At 26.5% G+C, this 21291-nt stretch overlaps 1 protein-coding gene across 1 annotated transcript in view; it reads left to right on the forward strand.

Moving 5' to 3' along the window:
• LOC112603592 (leucine-rich repeats and immunoglobulin-like domains protein 2) overlaps nt 1-21291 on the forward strand; it is a 118126-nt gene that overhangs the window by 28108 nt on the left and 68727 nt on the right. The window contains exon 2 of the mRNA XM_025352244.1: nt 3791-3905. The gene's annotated coding sequence lies outside the window, so the exon portion shown is untranslated. The remainder of the gene's footprint in view (nt 1-3790; nt 3906-21291) is intronic.

The following is a 21291-nucleotide window of genomic DNA, read 5'->3' on the forward strand; positions in this document are numbered from 1 at the left end:
TTATACCACCATTTTATTTTGCTGTCCTCTAATATATATTTTTATTTAAGAAATTTTAATAAATAAAATCGATCGGTATATATATGCCAACAGATAAAAATGTATCTGAATCGTCTAATAAAAACTTTATTTTTAAATAAACGCTGTAATGTGGTTTTTATAGTAACGAGCCGCTGCACATATGACTAAGTTTTATATGATAAAACCTTAAATTATGAGCGCAAACATTGACATAAAAATAAAACATAATATGATCTACTATATTTTTATACTACGTATAATATGCGTGTATATAATAGTTGATCAAGAGAGATGAAGAGGAAACATCTCCCCGTGAACTTTTTTTACCAATATATAATATATGATATCCAACTATTGTGCGCCAATAGTCAATTATGAATATTATAACCTTAACATATTATACATAAATAAATAAATATAAAAATGGAAATCGTTTTCACGCATATTCTCTAAAACTATTCATCCGATTATCTTGATATTTTTTTTTAAATAAAAAAGTACCTCGCGGAGCAAGTTTTAAACTTAATTCTATAAGTTAATAAAAATCAATTATTATTTTTTTAAATTATTGACAAATATACACATAAAGATATTTATTATTTTTCATTTATGTTACAAATTATTAAATATTATTAGAAATTAGTAATTTAGTGTATTATTGATGTAGATGTAGTATAAGAGTACAAAATGTTTTCGTTGTTTTTGATTTACGCTATTAAAAATATATGAGTTGTTGATTTTTGATTCAAATTAAAAAAAAAAAATAAAATTTGGATCGTTAAACAAAACAAAACATATAAAAATAGTAAAAATCAAAAAAAAAATCTGTGGTTAAATGATCATAATTAAGCAACCCTAGACGACTAAGTGAAGTTGATATATTCTAAATATTTTCTATACACCAAATTAGAAAACCAAAAATATTATTTATTCACGCGCGCTACGCTAAATTTTAGCATTAACAATCAACTTTAATACGAATACATTTTGTACTGAGAACACAACGAAATGCACGGGGATAATCAGTATATAAATATATTAATTTTTTTAATTTTAGATAAAACAATGCACAATTAATGAAATTGATAAATTAATAGATAATGGATAAGGAAATCACCGTTTGACAGCAAACATATCTTAGACTTAATATATATTTAAACTAATAAAAAAATGTAATAAACAAATTCATTTTCATCGTTATTTGTTTGTTATTAAGTACAATTAAAGTTTATATGAACGCAATTGAAGTCGATACAAATACGTGATGAAAAAAAAAAGTATAATCAATGTTAATCAACTCTATACGTAAATCGTTAAATTATTATAGTAACATATTTTTATCACAATATAATTGCGCTGTATATTTACAATATACAGCTAATAAAATATTTAAATACTATTATGCCCACCAAGTAATGCAGTCCAAAATTATTGCAGCGAGCTCCACTCGTGAGTTTTAGTATATAATAAATAATATTAAGTGTTATTTTTTTGCGTGAGATGAAAAGACGTACTGCGCTCGACGATTGGACATTCACTAAATACGTATATCTATACACAATAACATATACGCACAGGAGCTGAACAGAACACTCGATTGCTAGCCAAATACACTCCACTCGTCGCTCATGTATGATATTCAATAATTTTCACACCTCGTGATGTCTGTCTATTTGTTTTTTATCGCTCAGCAATTCCCAAAGGCAGTAACGCGCACTTCCCGGCGGCGCTGAAGCAATCGGAAACGAGTCCGTTATAATTCAATAAACACCAAACACGAAATAACGCAAACCGTTGGTTTTCCCCGTCTCACATATTTTTAGTTTTTTTTTTTAATTTATTGTTCTAAACGATACCCCATCCCCTAGCCAGATCATATGCGCGTATAGGCCAGCACAGTATTGGGTTGAACATATATTACGAAATAATTCAACAACGCGCTACACAAGAATATCGTATGGTTTATTATTTATTTTTGTTATGTGCACGTACGTTTAAAAACTCGACTGTTTTTTTCTCTGGGAACGCTAAAACTTTTTGCAGTTCTTCGTCGTTATGCGCCCTTCCAACACCCGCGTAAATCATCAGACAATCTAATTTTGTGCCACGCGTAGTAATAAATAATTTAAAAAACAACAAACCTCACCGCCTCTGCTACAACCAAGATTTACACGACCACCGAACAACACTATATCCCATACATGTCGCGATGTATAAGTATATCATCATCGTATACTTTATGTTGTTAAATATTTTAACGATCGCGAGCGAGTATTACGACGTGGCAGAGAAAAGACACCTATGTAATAAACCTATTATTTACGCACTAAAGAATGGTTTATAGTGCCTATAACATTTTCCAACTCGATGAGCATGCACGTATTGTACGGCATAATTTTCCAAGCGTGCTCGGCACCCTCCATTTTATCTTTTTGTAATGCATTTATTCAAAATTGTAATTATATACTAAATACCAAATTAAATGTAATATTTTCAAATATTTAGTTTTTTTTATCTACCATTATATTCTGTGACTAATTTTATTTCCAAAACTACTCTTTTTTACTATTAATTATTTTTAATCAGATAACTTTTATTTAATAAATATATTCCATTCATATGCGCATTGTGATGACACAAGGCCGTGATTTATAATATGCATCTATATCAAATAATAAATTTAATATTTTGAACCCATCAATATGTATAAAATATACACTATTATACCTAATTAAAATGATATTGCTCCACAATAGTCCAATGAAAGTAAATATATATATACTTTATTTATTATGATATAATTATACACCTTCCAATCCTAAAAAGAACTTTTTGATTAGACTACAATGATCGATGCACTATGTATTTAAAATATCAAACCGTTTGTATGTGTATGCTTTGTACGTTTCGATTAGCGAATACCTAATAGAAATATTACGTAAAAGAGAAACGAAATATTTGTTTGTTTTCAAAAATAGGTAAATAGAATAATGGATAAAAATTAGATAGATAATATGCCTATATATAAGTGAAATACAATTTTCAAAATCACTGCGTTCGTTTACTTATTATTATTCATTATTTACATGTGTTTTTCAAACTTTCGTAGCATTACACAAATTAAACATGCGTTCCGCCTTTAGCGATCGTTTTGTAACAGAAGCTTCCTTCATCAATTTAATTACCTAGTCATTGTAACTGGAGCACAAAGGGTTTTTAAACCGTGTATAATAATAGTGAAACAGAGGGGTTTTGACATAATGCAAAATTAATAGCTCCCATTCGTAAAATATATATAGTCTTATATACCCAAACAGCTATCAACTAGAATTGACAATGATTCAAAAACAATGAGAAAACAATATAATAGAAAGTGAACTAAGACAATAACACTTTAAAAATTGTCTTTAAAACTGAATTTTAAAAACAATTTTTTTTCTTAAACTGAATATTTATATATTTTTAAAATATCTTTATACGTTCATTTAACTAGTACATATTAGATAAAATACAGTCATTCTATACAGTAGTCTTTAAAAATATATATTTAATTTTAATAATTAAACAAATAAATAAATACATAAGCATTATAATCTAATAGATAAATATTGTATTTGTAATACTCAAATAAGTGTTAAACTTCAATCAAATAAAACAAAACCGACAAAAAAATTATTCGTATTTAAAAAGTTTTAGAACACACCTCATTCGTTTAATTCAATGATTAAGTTAAATTAATATAATTTAAATTTATTTCTCCATTTTTCAGATCTATAGCCTACAATGGCAATTAATTAAAACCTCACTGAATATCGAGAGGAAGCAAAATCGGTGGTTGTTTTCAACATAAGACCACAAATATAATTTGAATTGTCCTTTAAAAGGTAAGAATATTAAAAAAATTATTAGATATTCATAAATATTATACGGTATATATTTTTATACCGCTGTGTAAACAATACTGAGAATCCATTAACTTTTTTTTTCTTAAATGGCGTTACTATGATTATAATCATTAATTAAGTTTTGTAAAATCGCATTTTATTAAAATTGTTTATAATTTATCTTTTACAAATTAAATACAATGAACCATTCAAATTCCATAGAAAAAGATAAATTATTTTAAAATTGGAAAATTTGGCAACTATAATATTTTTAGTATTATGAGCAAAAATGATACTTATTGTTTATTTGATAAAACCTAACCTTACTTAAGAATAGAATGCGTTCTTTTTTACTAAAATTATATTTGAGATAATAATGAATAGGGACTTAAAGTTTATTAGCGAATGTTGTATAATAGTTATATTACAGATGTACAAACTACATGTCAATAGTTACAAACCTGTAATTGACGGGTACAGTTTTAGTAAATTAACTAAATATGATATTATATCATATAAACCAAAATTAATTTAACGTAAGAGTTCGCAAAATAGAAAACAAATATAGGCAGTACAGCATTAAATTGTATTATTTCCTTAAAAACAAAATACAAAATATATATTATATATAATTGTGTTTTTAATAAATTTACGTTTATATTCTATAACATTAAAACCATGTTACGAATCGAGTCAATCTTTTTAGACGCCACATAAAATATTATAAACTAAATACGCACTATAAAACCTCTCTTATTTTACAAAAGAAAAAAAGAACCCTTTGAAATTATATTAAGGATCAACCAATTATAAATAATGAAGAGCCACAGGATACTAAATAACAAGATGGTTCGTGATTTATATGGTACGAGAAATCAATTGTTAAAAACTTCTATGAGTAGAACTACATGTATAGACTAGGTAGGTACCTACGAGTACAAATACAAAAAAAGTAAAAAATCCACCACAGATTAAGCGCCTTCAAGAAAGGTCTTTAAGGGGATTAAAGATAGTTACAGTGTAACAGTAAATATATAAGGAAGGAAACTGCGACTCATTATATTTTTCTGACTACATTTTTTTTTCATAGTTATAAGCACGCGTACGTTTCCTTGTACAATACCATATTCTATTAACTAGCTTCCTAAAATACCTTTGTAAAATGTCATCTTTTGTTGTACACATTTTAATTCTACGAAATCGTATATAATGATTTTTACACAAAAAAACGACCAAATATAACACTTTAGCACTTAAGTGATATTTTTTTATGATGTAATCAACATTTTTAGTGTAACATTGTTTTCATAGTATATTTACTATAAATAAAAATAAAAACATTGTTATAATTTCCGCAACAGTTATTATTTGAATGGCAATATACAACTTAAATTTTTAAAATATAATATAATATAATATATATTACTGAAAATTCAATATAAATAAAAAAGTAAGAATATTTTAAATAAAAAATAATAAAGTTCTAAAATAAAATTCACGTAATACACAAATGTTTATTGATTTTCTCTTAGTCAAATTTCAAACAAAAAAAAAACTTTTTCTATTACCCAACGTAGTTACATTCAATTTTTGTTTTTTATTCAAAGTTAAAAATAAAACAAATCATTGAAAATGTAGTTAACAAGTTGATTTATTTGAGTTAAGTTTATTTAAAATGTATTCCAAATATTCAATTCCACAAATTAAATATAACATAAATTATTAACATTTTAAATAATAAGTTGAAAGTTTATTAAAATGTATTTATTATGTATGTAAATAGTATAAAACAAATATAAAATGTAACCCTTTTTGTATCAATTAATAACAAACTAATTATAGACACAAAACGACTAAACTGTAACTATATTATTAAGTATGAAATAATATTATAATAATTTTGTTTAAATTACTTAATTATAAAATATGCAGTGTGTATGTTTATAATGGATAACGAATTTAAAAGATATTTTAAATATATATTATAATATTAAATGCTAACAAAATTATCACAATATAATTTAGATAAATAGTTTTTATTTATTTTTGTTACAATCAATTGTTTATTATATACATTAATAATTGTCAAAAAAAAAAAAAATTATTACTTAGATAAAATGTTATAGAAACGTGAAGTATGATATTGTTCTAAAAATGGTAAGATTATTCATTTAAATAATTATGATATTTCTCGGTAGATACACATTTTATTCAATAATACCAACATTATTATTTCTGTTTTTTTTTAATTATTCACTGCCGTACTGTTTCAAAGTAGTTCGGTAAATAAATAATTAGAGAACGAATATTTCCGTAGTAGTAATATTTGTATACAAAATGGGCATGGCCATTTTCGACCAAAAACATACTCTTCCTTTTTCGGTCGACTCACTTTTCGACCAAAATTTAAGAAAACACCGATTCCGTTTTTAACCAAAATCGTACTCTTCTGTTTTCAGCCAAAACAATATTTTATATAATATATGTAAAAAAATAAAATTATTGGTATATAATTTTCATAAAATTAGAACAATTATATAACTTTGAAAATGATTAAAAGTATAAAATGCATAAAATGTTGTAAAATAAAATATAGAAAATTATTTAAAACATAATAATACCTATAAATTAACATTATTTTATGTCAGTACCTATGTCACAGTATGTGATATATATAATATTATATAAAAAGAAAAAATTTAAACCATATGAGTAGGTTTATGACATATTAACATGAAAATAATATTAATATTTAGATATTCTTATATTTTAAATAATTTTCCACATTTTGTACATTTTATACTTTTAATCATTTTCAAAGTTATATAATTAGGTATATAATTGTCCTAATTTTATGAAAATGATATACCGATTATATTATTTTATTTTTTTACATATATTATATAAAATATTGTTTTGGCCGAAAAGGGAAGAGTACGATTTTGGTTAAAAACGGAATCGGTATTTTCTTAAATTTGGTTGAAAAGTGAATCGACCGAATAGGGAAGGGTACGTTTTTGGTTGAAAACTGTCTCGCCTTACAAAATATTAATTGAAATTCAAAATGTATACATAGTATTGTAGTTATAAAAAACGTGTTGAATGTTCAAAAATAATAAACTTTTTTCGTTTGTTCTCTACAGTTTATTCAAAATTGAAGGAAATAAATTGATTTGTACCCGTTTATACGTTATTTAAAATTAGAATATTGTAATTCAAAAAATTACCCTTGGTTTTAAATTTGTTTACAAAGTTTCAAGACAGATTAAATTATGTCAAATCTATTTTTGAACACGCCCTAATTGAATAATCTAATCTATTTTTTCTAATTAACATTTGTTAATTTCTATTTTTTAACATATTTTTGTAGTATTTCTAGTCACATCATAACACAGAGCTATAGGAATAACTTACGTGTCATTAGATGACTAAAGCTATATATTAGATTAAATTCGTTATGCATCGTGTTGTACTGACAGACAGTAAAACCATGACAGACATTAACTTTGAACTTGTTCAAAGTTTTTACGAGGAATATATGTCTTAAAACCGTCAATCAAACGGTAAAATATTAAGAAATGTTCTGACAAATAACATACATGTATCGTATATGTGACCTAATTTTATTTGAATTTGTTTCATGTGTGGCTTAACTGCAAAGCAACTTCTAATGAAATAATTAAACATGCTTAATTTAACTATCAATCGATTATTCTTAAACTTGATTTAAACTGAATTATTTCTTCCTTACTTGTTTTACTTATTACAACGTGTATTATTGACTATTTTTGTGTATCACAATATTTAAAATTATTATCGTCTAATTGTAAATCATAGGTAATTATTAACTTTTTTTTTTTTTAATTTTTTTATATGCTAAAAATAAATTGTTTTACATAAGCTGAACTTTTGTAGTAACTAAACATATATGAAAGTATTTTATCAATATCTGTTAAACTGAATTAATATTCTTATTCAATACCTATGCGTAAAAAAAAAATCATCATATTGATTTATCAAATAAAACCATTTATATTTTACGTTAATAAACAACTAGTATGAATATACAAAACTTTGAAACATTTTATACATAGACTTTAAGATTTTTTCGGTAAAAAAACAATTATTGTATTATTAACAATCAGTTTACAAACCTTGTATAAACAAAATAAATTTCTAAATATTATTCACCTATTAAAATATGTATAACTTGTTATTTATTTACAGACACTTAAATATAATTTCAAAATGTCTAATCGGTGGTTTATGTTAAAATTTAAACAATACAAATTTTAATCGAAATACGTACATAATAATAGTTAGTAAAATTACTTTTCATTCATAATTGCATTCCGATTTTCGGATGTAAAATACACCATAATATGTAAAGAATACCATAGCTTAATGGGCGAATGTAAGTTCCTACACGAGACCTAGCAGGTAAACAAGATACATATGTTAGTTCCTACACGATAGAATAAGGTACATATGTAAGTTCCTACACGGTAAAAAGCAGGTACATGTGTAAGTTCCTACACAGTAAAAAGAAGGTACATGTGTAAGTTCCTACACGGTAAAAAAAGGTACACCTGTAAGTTCCTACACTAAGTATATTATAAGTTATCAATCTAATATCAGTTATATCATATTATAATACTGCCATACATTTTAACCCTTTATTCTATATTCTATATAATTCTTTATAATATTTAATAATTTACCTAATAAATATTATCAATTTAATAATTTAAAAAATAATATTTGTAATATACTAATAATTCATCATTTATTGTAAAAAAATTATAAGTAATGCAGTCTATATAATATTTAATAATTTAAAAAAAAATAATTCATCATTTATTGTAAAAAAAAATATAAGTAATGCATTCTATAATTAATTAATATAATATAAATAATTTTAATATAATAAAACAATAAAAAAAAATATTATATTTTATGAGGTTTATTTCTGAAGCTTATAGCTTTAACGTAGTCATATTGATTGATTTGTTTAGTTGAATATTCTTTTATTTTTTGATTTATAAAATTTTCTTTTTCGGCATGTTTTTGACTTATTTTAATTACCAAGTTACTATCAGTTGTTCTTATTTTTATGTATGTATTAACTTGAAATAATTTGAGAATTTCGATAATTTTAAAAATGTGCGGATGTTGATGATAAAAATTTTTATTGAAATCCGAATGAAAACTTTCACATGCGTTTGTCGTGTGTATTCTATCAGAAGATTGTTTAGCCCATATTTTTGGTGGAAAAATACTATTATTTGTAATATAATTGTCAATTAAATAATCACAAAATTCTGTAATTGCTGAATTTTCAGGTTTATCTGCCATAAAATGATCAGTAAAACAATCCTCCACTTCCTCTGAATTTAGAAAAGAAAGTCCAAAAATATGAACCAACCATTTTCCTACATCGTCAACTGCAGAATTAAATTGTGACGCATAACCTATATTTTGTATTTTACGAAACCAAGCTTGGCCCAAATGAAATCTACAGCCAAACACCTCTGTTTCTGGAAAAATTTCATAAACAGCTTGATGCATCGCTATTTCAAAATCTAAAATAATTTTTTTAGGTACTACTCCAGATATTTTAATTTTTTTTAATAATGTGATATATGTTTTTTTTTCCTTATTTGGTAATAAACAAAACATTAATGGAATATATATTCCATTTTTAATTCCATGAATTGTGTATAATTGCGTGTAATATTTATCACAATAGTTAAAAGTACCATCCATATATACAAAATCTAATTGTTTTAAAAATGCTATGTTTGTGTTACATGAAAAAATAATTATTTCATTTAGGGCATCATTGTCATAAAGAAATAACTCACCTCTATTCGTTTTTATGTCTAGTAAACTTAATGATTCGTGGACTTCTTTTCGAGATGTTGGTAGTTTGGGATAACAATTCATTCTTGCATTATGAATATTTCTTGCTATTAATTTTAAATCAGGAAATATCAAATCTCCTTCATTAGTGTATTTAGATATTTCTTTTCTTATTATTTTTGATGGTCTTTCCACTATGGAGTCTAAAGCTTTTCTTTTGCAGGAATTACTTATTTGTTGCCTCTTTAAAGTTTCATCACTTGCATGAATATGGTCAAAACATGATTTATCTATATTAATCAAATTAACATTTAAACCCACTGTATACACTTTTGCCTTACACTTATTTATAACACATCGCCATGTATTTTCATTTTTTTTTGATGTGTGATGTTTAAAAAATTTAAAATCATTTAACACTAATAGGTCTTTGCCTTTTTCACTTAGCATAAAGGATACGCGATTTTCGCTAGTCATCGTGACTTCGTAACGGATATGTACAGACACACGAATGTTTCGAACAGTACTAACTATTATTATCCAATGTGACAATGTACATTATTCTGTGGGTTTTTTTGTACAATTTTTATCAGTAATGAAAAGTAGTAAATATTTCGTATATCGAAAGTAAGTCACTTTGTCAGCTTTATCGATAAACTATCGTTATAGTCTATCTTTATAAATCCTATTATTTTATACACCATGTATAGAGATTTAAACGAGTGCGATAACATTATTTTATCACTTACTCCACCCTATTATGTTCTTACAATTATGAATTATTATTACATTACAATTATTATTAAAATAAATTAGCTTATAAATTATATATTATATAGAAAAAAGGGTTAAAAAATGTATGACAGTATAGAATTACATAATATATACCTTTTTTTTCTAACCTAACCGTCGTGTAGGAACTAACATAGGTACCTGTCTTCCGTCGTGTAGGAACTAACATAGGTACCTATCTTCCGTCGTGTAGGAACTAACATAGGTACCTTTTTTTTTTCGTGTAGGAACTTACATATCACATATGTAGGAATTAACGTAAGTGATTGTCTACCTGTTACTCTCGTGTAGGAACTTACGATTCCCCAGCTTAATTATCTAGGCTATGTCGATTAATTTTTATTCCTCATCATCCCTGGAGACCCAAGCAGGCGCCTAAAAAAAAACGAGGTGTCGAAACCTATTGGCTGACTAATTATCACCAAATCTCACCCCGCAGTCCCAACACTAGTTGGCTTCTTCGATCACGATTACTGTCTCGTTAAATACTTATTTGTAAATATTGTTAATTTCTATTATCACTTGTACTTATTATTGTAAAATATTTCACAGCTTGTACGACAAAAAAATAAATGACAAAAAAAAAATGTATAATTGATTTATCCTATTATTCAGTCATTCAGACAATTTAACTCTATGATTTGATCGTTCTATTTAAGTAGGTAGTGAATGAATATATTTAGTGGTTATAAGATATACCTACATTATATTATGTAAATATATTTTGAATTCTAATACATGAAATAATGTGTCATTTAATCATGGATTTTTCTTTTTACATTTTTTTTTTTTTTTTGTAAATATTTATATTTTAAACTATTTAGATCACGGGGAATTGTTATACTCGAACATTAGATTAAAGAACTTATTTTATTATTGTCTATGTAGAATTTTGGTGGCACCAATATAATATTGTTTAAGTCTAAAAATAATAAAACTCCCTTTTCTATCGAATTACCAACGTTCTGTTAAAGTAAATATTTACGACACAGTACATGCCACAATATGTATGTATAAAACGAAACTACAAATATAAGTGTTATCTTTGTAAATTTATATTTAATGAAATCTTCTATACGTATTATAGAGTCATCTCTAAATTCACGATAAGTTGAACAAAACAGTATCTGAAATAAATGTTTTTCCATTGTGCAAAAAATATTGTATACATCACAATTTATTTGAATAACTAATTACTACTTATTTGCTATAAAATAAGCGTTAAAGTGATATCACAACGAAATAAAAAATGTTTAAAAATAAATATAAAAATTATTTTACTATTATTATTTATTAACAATTTGAACTGTCGACGTTTTGAGTAATCTGTATTCATTTTCCTGTTATTTTAAAGATCAAAAATTACACCGTTGCGCTTGAAGAGAAGAATAAAAGACGAGCAATAATATAAAACGATATATTTTGTATCATTTGTTATACTTACCATATTATGATGACGTTCGCGGAGGACGGATGATGTCATTTTTTTTTTACTCTACAGGATAAAAATATGTGCATTTATGATTTATATTTTTAAGCGTTATTACACTATAAATAGGTGAGAAAATAATTATAACAGTACACTTTGTCAAGCTGCTTTATGGTCGTTTTTTACCCACTTACACTAATAAATAATAATAACTGAAAAAACCTATCATATATTAAATATATTAAATATGTACGTGTGTGTGAGTGTGTAAAATATACAATTTTGAACGATGTCAGCAGAAAAAACCGATACTCCGGGGGTAATACTAATTTTCGATTTTGCTTAGTCTTTGTTTTTATTGTGAAAAAATAAACAAAAAATCACGTTTATAGTACTAAAAAAAAATAAATAAAAAAAAAATAATAATAATTTGATTGACTTCAAACAATGTCTCCTTTTGAAAATTTAATTAATCGTAGTAAATTGTCTTAACTTACAAGTAATATTTGTAATCCTACTTTGATTCTTTAAAAGCATCTTGCACGACTGTCATGATTCCCAACAGTAGAAAACCAACTGATGCTATCAAACTTGATTGAATATCGCAGATTGACATCGGTGTTGTTTGCTCTGCCAACAGTGTCATGGTGAAAAATGCGTATATTCAGCCAAGCAAAACATATAATTAAAACTTGTGGTTTTTCGCTTTTTATTTATTCTGTAATAATAATATATTCGTTTTATTAAAATATATAGTTAGTATCATTAAATAAGCACTAATGGCAATGACGTAGTGGTGAAGGTGACTGGGGAGGCTGCAGTATTTTCAGGAAAAAATTTAAAAGCTTTTAATGTTCTATGAACGTATTATGTAAAACGTAAACATGCATTAAAAATGTAATTTGAATGAAGGTTGTTCCAAAAGCCTAAAATACCAAAATGGTACGGTATCAGCATACCTTAACGCCTAGTTAAGATCTCTCCTCTTTCAAAAAAAAATAAAGTATAATAGTAATTAGAATAATAAAATGTAATCTTTACAATTTATCATATATCTGTATGCTTTTATAATTTAATCAGTTTATATAGTTTCTGTATTATTACTATCTTGACAAACTTAGTTTTTAGATTTAAGACGGATCAAGAAAAACTATATTGTTTACGATGATGATTTTTTTTTCTTAGCAAATTTTATCCAATTGATTGAAAATAGAAAATTATTGGTCTTATCATAAGTTAAATTTTTCGGATTTATTTTTCTAAAAATGATTAATAGCTAAAAGAAAGCTAGGTTAAGTTTTTACTTACTCTCAATTTCTATTATATTATAATGTTCACTTATGTGTCCATTATTATTTTTAAGATTATTTACCAAGAAGAAATATAATTATTTTTCTTTGATACTGAATTTAAACCAATATGCAATGAATTAATAAATAGTATAAATAATTTTTGATTCAGTAGAATATAAACATAAATGCTCGTAAAATCTAAAAGTTTTAAGTAAAAATTATTGTAGCTACTACAGGTTAAATATTTTATGCTTTAGGCACCAAAACTTTTTTTGAGTTTAAAGGTGATTAACATTCAAATAAGAAAAAAAAAGATAAAATAAGTTTTCATTATAAAACTAAAAATATTATGTTCAAGAGATTTTAAAAACATAATAATAATAAATTATATAGATTTAAAGATAAATATAGTACTTATTTCTACTTCTAAATATAATTAACATTTAACGAATTGAGAAAATGTAATATAAAAGTCTTATCTTAATAAAACTGATAACCGAGTAATTTTCCCGGATCTGGTAAGAAAAGGCATAAATCCGTTAGTCTTGTATTAACGTTTGTGTCAGTGACAATACCGAACATTAACGCCCTATCACAATATTGAATAATCGCCTCATTATTAGCGAATAGTTATATTTATTGTCATTTAATTATTCTATTGATACAATTCTCTGTTTATTTCTTTTTAAAACTTGGAAACTCAAACTCAAACAAATATTAAAATAATATTATTAAATGTATCAAGAAATTTAAATAATATTTACAGTATTTGTCTTAGTCTTTGTGATTAATATTAAATATTATAGATTCACAGCAACAGAAGTTTTTTAGCCTAGTTTTCAAACATATTAATTTACTGTATTAATAATAAGTTGTCTATATAACTTAAAAATTACCAAATACTTCTTTGGGTAGGTAGTACCTAAACTAATCAATATTATTGAATACTCTCTACAAATTCATAAGGTATTTTAACGTAATATATTTTTTTTTTTTTAATTTAACGCTTGTTTATATGAAGATCATCTTAGTTATTTGTGAATAATTCTTTTTTTACAAATTAATTCAAATTTGTAAGTTGCAAAGTAAGGTTGTGTTATCTTAGATCATAAGTAGCAATACATAATAAATCTTTTAAAAAAGCTTTCGTTGATTATCTTAGTCTAAACTATTTTAATCAAATGCCAATTGCTTACAAAAAAATATTAGAAGTGACGTATAAAAATTAAATAAAAAAAATTAGTTTTTAGTTAAATTTTCTTAATATTATTCAGCTCATTATTAAGTTCACATTTAATTTTTATCGTATGTATTATGTCTGTAAAATAACTATCTAAATTTTTCTCTTTCTTTAGATAATTTCTGTAGTACTCTTTTAATTATTTTTATATTATTTTGTCAATATTACATTTACTCATATAAGTATCAAATTGTATACAAAATCAAAATTCATATTAATTGTATACTCTAGTATAAGCTCAGGCTTACAGAAGTATTTTGTAAATATATTTTTAGGTATCAATATAAAATTTAATAAACGAAATGTGTAATAATAATATTATATTATAATATAAGCATTCACGTTGTTAAATACCTTAAGTATCACTATGATTTATAATATTTTTGTACAATTTTTTCGTTACAATGATATTGTCGACTGTTAGATCATTTGTTATTTACTTATAAAGTTTCTGTAAATTTATGTTGTATAAAACTCTTTACATAAATTTATTATTACTCAATTTAAAATATATACATATATTAGACATTCGGTGTTCAATTTTTTTAATTTAACAAGTTGTTTGATAAAATTCAAGTTGAGGTTAATTTTGTTTTATAAACAGCTCATAGTTTTGAATGCGTATTTTTATTAGATTTAAAGTTTAATTTACGAAATCACCTAATATTATATTAAGTTAGTTGATATAGAATAAAACTATATGAAACACTTAAATATACTGACTTAATGGCTTATGTGTCCATTAGATGGTCGTTATTTTTAACCATGATCCATAACTATAATGTTTAACCTATATAATTTCACATATTCACTTACCTTAATATTATGATGATAACACACAAATCTTTACTATTCAAAAGTGGTAAATACTATTTTATTTAAAGACACTATCACTTAGCCACTTTTAAGTACTAACTAATAAAATCTCATTCGATATCATATGTGTATTTTAATAGAACATGGTATTTACACATATTTTTATTTACATATTGTAATATATAGTTTTTTATGTGTGCATTATAAAAATGTTAAGTAATTAAAAAAATAATAATAATTTTCGTTTTTGTTAAAGTGCATGTATATCGTACATGGAAATATTTTGATTTAGAGATAAGCCTGAATGTCGAGTTTATTGTAAATTAGGCCAACGCAACAAGGCATTTACCTAAATTAAAAAAGCAAACCATAATTTCTAACAAAAAAAAAAAGTTAATAATGATCAAAGTACAAATTCCAAGTCTTACATAATGCCATTCCGCATTTTTTTCCAACTTTTAAGACTTTACTAGTGAAAGTATAACCAATTAGAATATTATTATTTATTACGGTCTTATATAATTTGTATGTATGCCTCTTTATACTAGGTACTTGCACTACGTCTTAATTACTAAGTAGGTATATTGTATGCGCATGGCATAATTCCATTAATCATTATTTTACGAGTTTCTTTGATAATAAATTAAATACAAATAAAACAGTGGGAAACTATAAGTATAAGTACTCAAAATCATATCATATAATATATTACTATTATAATTCTTACAAACTAATAAAAAAATATGCATCACGTGTAGCAGTAATATTTTTCTGCATTAACCCGAGCCAGATAATCACGACAGCGCGATAGCAAAAATAAACCACCCACAATAGGCACAATTCATCACCTTGGAAACATATTATATATTTATGAGAACACATTTATGTGAGTGTGTTGTGTGAATGTGTGTTATTGTGTAGCGTAAAATTATTATTATTCTTTTTTTCTTGGGATAATACATGCCCGCTGTGACCTAGCCGTGTGTTATTATTATTCTGCGTACCTATATATAATACATAAGTACGTCTATGTGTGTGTAGAAAGAGAAAAAGACGGTGAAAAGACGTGAAAAATTGTCATCAAAATGTGCGCTGGAGCGGAGAACAGCACACAAAATCCCCAGGTGATCCCAGAGTATATTAATGTCGCGTGTGGCCAGAATGTAGGTACCTAGGTAAATAAGTATGCGCACGAATGTGTGTACAACTCTCCAGGAGCCGTTAAACGTGACCCTCGCGACTCGTATTTAGCTAAAGGCAATACCTCGAAATATTCACGGTGGCATTTATGCTGTGCCAAATGTAACATTTTACACACATACATATAAATATATGTATTCCAATATCTACCCATAACACGTGCCTACTCGTAGTAGCCAACTATCACTATATTATACACACACATACGTAGTCCCCGCCCGATCATCTAGGTGTGCGCATCGATATAAGTACTATAACAATATTATATATATATATTACACGCACCGTATTATACCGTTTACCAGGTAACGAATATCATATACATAATATAAATATATGTACCCGCCACCATCACTGCCTCCGTTGCAAAAGTCACTATATATTTAACCACACGCCAGTCACGTACTGTAAGGTCGTTAGCTCACAACACGCAATCTACTACAACCACAGTTTAGCGTGATCTGTGCACGAGTGTGAGTTCGGTAGGTCAAAATCCCGGCCGACATCCATCAAGACCCGTGCCGACCCGTTTATTAGGATAGCTAATTAAAACAAAAATGGGCATGTACTCTTCTCTTGCGAGTATACTGTCCTGCTGGTGAATTCTACTCCTCTTCATCATCATCCTCCTGTCCTTATTCCCTGCGGGCTGCAGTCAAATTCTTCTAATTTTTCTCCGGATCCCCGGAGTTGTGGCTAACACCATTGTATTGTTGTTTCCAGGACCCGATTAAGACACACATCTATGTCTAAGCGCTTTCGTAACTACCTGAAAAACTGAAACCCAAAAATTTAAAAAAGGAGAAAGGTATTCAAATTAATTTTTTACATATTTAAATAACTAAAAATACGCTGTGTGTAGAATTTTTTGTTTAACAATATTCAACGAACACGGCGGAATGCTTTAAAAAGATGTTTGGTATGGAATCGAAATTAGGTTTCTAACATAATATAGTTTTATTTTTATAATATATACCTACCTATTGTATTTTATTTAACATAAATAATTTATTAGAGTTATTTTATATTTCTCTGAAAGATGCATAAAATATTCTTAATTTTTAAATAATATAGAAATACTCAGCTTGTTGATTACAAATCGTAAGGTCAAGAATAACAGCCAACATTTTCGAGTATCATTTTGGTAATGCTATGAGTAAACCGTTTCTAACTAAACATTTTTCCTCGAAGTGGTCGTTAATCTAATTATAACGAATGCCAAATATATATATATATATATATGACTTTTAATACTCTGACCAAAAAACTATGAACATTTTCGATCGGTACCTTTAAACCGAGTTGGTAATTTAAAGTTGTATACAACTTTTCAACAGATCACTAAATTTATACTCTAAGTGAATTTGCACTCGGAACATTTTCTTACATGTCTTAACTAAACTAAATTGTATGTCTTAACCATTGAAGTCTTCAAAAAAAAAAAAAAAAAAAATGTAACACTGTGTAACGTATTAAATCAATTAAGAGCCGTTAATAACAACCATGCTATATCTATAAATAAATCTCTCCATAATCTTATAATCTACAATCGTTCGATTGAAAATTGAAAACGTACAATGTAGCTGAATCGTTTAAAAACGTACAATAATAATTTATTGTCATGTATTTTGTATTATTGATTATATCGTGCCAACCATAACGCGTAGATTGTAAAACGTGAATGTAAAAGTCAGATTGACGGTTTGGATCGAATAGTACCTATAGTGATGGTGTGGATAATCAAATTCCCAAGCGAAATTATAAATCTTCCCGATGAACGTCTCAAGTGCTCGCGTGTATAAATTGCATTATTTTTTCAATGTCAAAATACACACATAACAAAATATGATAAAATTTATTTTTGTTTTATACACCAAACGTCAATTCGTAAAGCTCATGTAAAATAAAACGTAACAACCAAGCCAAATATATTTCATAATAATGTAACTATGATACGATTCGTAATTGCATCAGTGGCAATGCCTGCAGGTGTGTCCGTCTCGAAATAAGATTTTCGATATACATACAATATACACATCGTATAGCCAAATAAAGCCGGATGATGTGCGACATTTTTCAAAATCCGTTATTGTTGTAGTTTCTTAATGTGATTGTGATCTCATATAATAATCATCGTATAGAAAATCGTATAATATAATATTGTATTGTTGACGTCTCGCCTAAACGAATTAGAGTAGACCATCCTTAAAATTAACAATTGGACGCAGGATGCTCGAGTAAAAACGCATATCATAATATGATGTACTGGCAGCAAATCTCCTGTTTTATTACATTATTATAATATACTACACATTTGAGACGACGTTTCGCGTGTGTCTTAGATGTGTACAATATTAAGTCAACGGGTCTCGTGTATTCAGGGATGGTTTTAATTTGCATTTTTACCGTCGGAAAAATCAGCGGGCGTGTTGCTTAAGTTCCGCTGTGGCATAATTTTCTCGACAGCAGTGGTTAGACGTACGAGTAAAGGTTGACGTCGACGGGGGAGAGTTGGTAAAACAGACATGGGGTAGGGAATAAAGGTGAAAAGATGCATACATGTAGAATAAAGTTTTTATGGTAACAGAGTTTTATTAGACAACTCGGCAGAGTATGGTAGAGAAGTTAAAGAATGAAGGAGAGATGTAAGAAAGGTGAAACTGGAGACTGATAGAATGAAAGAGAGAATGAGAGAAAGAGAGTGCAACCGACAAACAAAAGGGAGGAAATCAAAGTATAGAAAAGTGATCGGTGGAGGGATGTTGGTTGTTAGTAGGTGGGAGGTATCTAAAAAGCCCCAAGATTGACTGACTGCTGTTTAGACTATGTGTGAAGCTCGTACCGAGCGAAATAATGCCTGAACATAACATTAATTATTACCCACCAGCTAACAAATCCCACCGATACATTATTATACTGTAGTTGTATTTTAATAAATGCGTATGTATACACACACATTTAACTTAAATGCAAGGAGGAATCTTTTGATCAAAATGCTGAACTTCAATTCGTTCGTCATATAACCATTTGAAGTTTTCGTTATTGTTGGTAGGCGTAAGTAGTTTACTAAAGTTCAATCTTACAACAGAGATTATAACGTCATACCTAATTGTATATAAATTTACATGCTGATAATCTGCCGGTATAAAATATTAATCAATAAATCGACGTTCCTATTCAAACGTTTAAACGGTATAATATGTTATATTATATTATTATGTTATTACATACAAGTACAATCGACAATGTTATTTCTCTGAGATCAAAAATCTACAAACGCATAGACTGAGAACAATCATATATGCACGTTTAAGCGATTTGAATGTCCAACATGCAAATATTAAGAAAGCATAATTTAGTTGCCTAGTCCAAAAAAAAAAAACAATTTTTCTACGAATTTGAACCAGCGTGTTAACTTTGTTCTGCACATAATATATGTGTATCACGGTTTAAATGCGTCGATATACAATGACTTAGCATGGATTTTGGATTGGGGTGAGGAACTCGGTCAATAAAAAATACTCTATAGAAAAAAAATTATTATTCATATTTAGTTTTACTTTTTACATATTTTATTATTAAGTCATAAAATTATATTTAGTTTTTAAATTGTATTATGACTTTAGTTAAACCTAGCCTACGCAATCGAGCAATATAAAATATAAATGACAACGAAGCATTTTTTTTTTTGTATATTGTACCATACGTTTTGAATTGAATTTTCTTTCTATAATGATTTTTTTTTAATACAACTGGGAAAAAAATTAAAAGTTCGAAGTGATTAAAATTGTAAACATAATAACACTTAGTCAAAAATAATATACATTAGAATTTATTTAGTTTAAAATATGATGGTAGTAATTAAGGGGATGTGGGAGGCAAAGCCCCCCACGGGTTAGTGTTAAAATAAATGTTCAGTTGAAACGCTGTTTATTTAATTTCTATTTGAGTTCCCATTCTTTTAATTTACCAATTCAAACACTGAATACAAACGATGCTTCTATCGTTCCCCTTATTATTATATGTATTTACTCACAAAGTACAATGTTGCCGGTGTACGATAAGAGGATGTCACATAGCTATGAATGATTTGCACGAAAACAAACCACTCGAGCTTCAACCGAAGAGTACAAATGTATACACAAAAAACAATATTATTTGTGTTGTAATGGTTTTATTTATTATTTTCACATTTATGTAAAAATGTTTATTTAGGAATTATGTTTAAATAATATAAGAATAATAACAGACATATATTTTTTCACGTTAACTACGTGTATCAAAAAAATAATATGACTCATAAAATATTGCTTTACTTATATCAGTTATCGTGTATACATTTGATTTCTTGACTATAGGTGTACCGACTTTAATTAAGTGGTTGTTTTTCGTATACAATCGTTTTTCTTTATAATTTTATACTTACATAATGAATAATGACCTACAATGCTACTGATATTTGACACACCTTATCAGTTACCTACTTTGAATTGGCACATAAAAATATTTGAAATAAAAAATTACTTATATATATCTCAATCTTTAAAAATAATTTGACTCTTAACGCCTTGCGTTCTCTGAATGGTTAAATATATAGTACATGTTATACAATATATTTGTACGGTTCAAATCCTCGTGTGTATAATGATTTCTTAAGATAAAAATATTTAGAACTATGTTTATGCACACAACATACACATATAGAGTATCATAGATATCTGTATAATAGTAACTGAAAATCTCAATTTCAACGTA

This window comes from Melanaphis sacchari, unplaced genomic scaffold (genome assembly GCF_002803265.2).
Source record: "Melanaphis sacchari strain LSU unplaced genomic scaffold, SCAv2.0 Contig0_pilon_pilon, whole genome shotgun sequence".
Lineage (NCBI taxonomy): Eukaryota > Metazoa > Arthropoda > Insecta > Hemiptera > Aphididae > Melanaphis > Melanaphis sacchari.